Genomic DNA, 1,363 nt, shown 5'->3' with positions numbered 1-1,363 from the left:
TTAGAGAGAGGATTTTACATCAGAACACAGCCGCTGTGACAAAACCGTGGAGAAGACACGTCACTGCGGAGAGCTGTTAACCAATATGCAAATTAGCCTTTAGTACCACTGCTCTACCCATAGTATGCAGCAAAAAGACGTTTTTAGACCAAATGTTACATATTTCAACAAATACACACAAAAACATCAAAGTTAGCAAAGAAACAGTACTATACGTATAACATTTTAGACACATTCTAGACAGTTTATCAGCTAAAAATAAGTTAATTTTYGGGTAAGTTCCTCTACAACAACAAAATACATTTAATGTCTAAAATAGTAGATTTTGCAAGATTTGCCATCTTTAAATTAAACTATAAAACTAAAACAATCTTCACACATCAGTAAACATTTGGACAAGGAAAAGAGTAATAAAGGCAATATCCATAAAACGCACATTTTAATGTTTTTTTATTTATTTGTTCTTTTTTTGTTGTTTATTTTGTTTTGTTTTTGTGGCTTTGTTTTTTTGCTACTTGGTGGGGACGATTTTTCGTTAAAATGCAGCCTCGTGGGGACCAAAGCCCTGTCCCCACTACTTCGGAGGCTGATTTTGGGTGGGGAGGTTAGATGTAGGACCAAAGTGTGAATTGAGTTTAGGTTAGTTTTAGGGTCAGGTAGATACTTGTGAGGTTAGCCTTWKGGGTTGGTGGTCAGGGTTAGGCTGTAGAAAATAATGGAAGTCAATACCGGGTCCCCATAAAGATAGCTGTACCAGATTGTGGGAAATTGCATGACTGAGCACGACATTATATTTGGAAGTTTTTAGTTCGAAAYTTTTGAAAAGCAGCAGGAGGTTTGTATTATTTTCTTATAAAAMTGCTTTCACAGAACCTTTCTGTTGTTTCAGATAATGCAGAAACTAATGAGGTTTACAGACTTTAAATTTAGAACAGACGTTGTTTGCAGGTCATTGATCATGTTGCCATAAATGTTGCTGACTGTATTACAGCATAATGAGTTCTGACCCAAACACCCTGATATGTGGGGCTTTGCTTTAGTTTGAAACTTGGCACATTGTTGTGATAGATGCTTTTGCTTCCTCCTCTTTGCAGCTTTAACAAATATATATTTTATTGTGTCATTTTTAGAATTGTGTTTTTGAGGAAAAAAAACATGATTACATCAAAACCCCTTAAGTTCAATGAACCAGAGCTAATTRAAGGTTTGAGCAGCTGCAGTATGTCTGCATCATAAACTAAAGCATAATGAAGAAAAGCTGCAAAGAAACAGATCTGCCATAGTGAAGAGTAATAAGAACATCCATCCATCCATCCATCCATCCATCCATCCATCCATCCATCCATCCATCCATCCATCCATC

Source organism: Austrofundulus limnaeus, unplaced genomic scaffold (assembly GCF_001266775.1).
Source record: "Austrofundulus limnaeus strain Quisiro unplaced genomic scaffold, Austrofundulus_limnaeus-1.0 Scaffold126, whole genome shotgun sequence".
NCBI lineage: Eukaryota > Metazoa > Chordata > Actinopteri > Cyprinodontiformes > Rivulidae > Austrofundulus > Austrofundulus limnaeus.
This window is presented reverse-complemented; position numbering follows the sequence as displayed.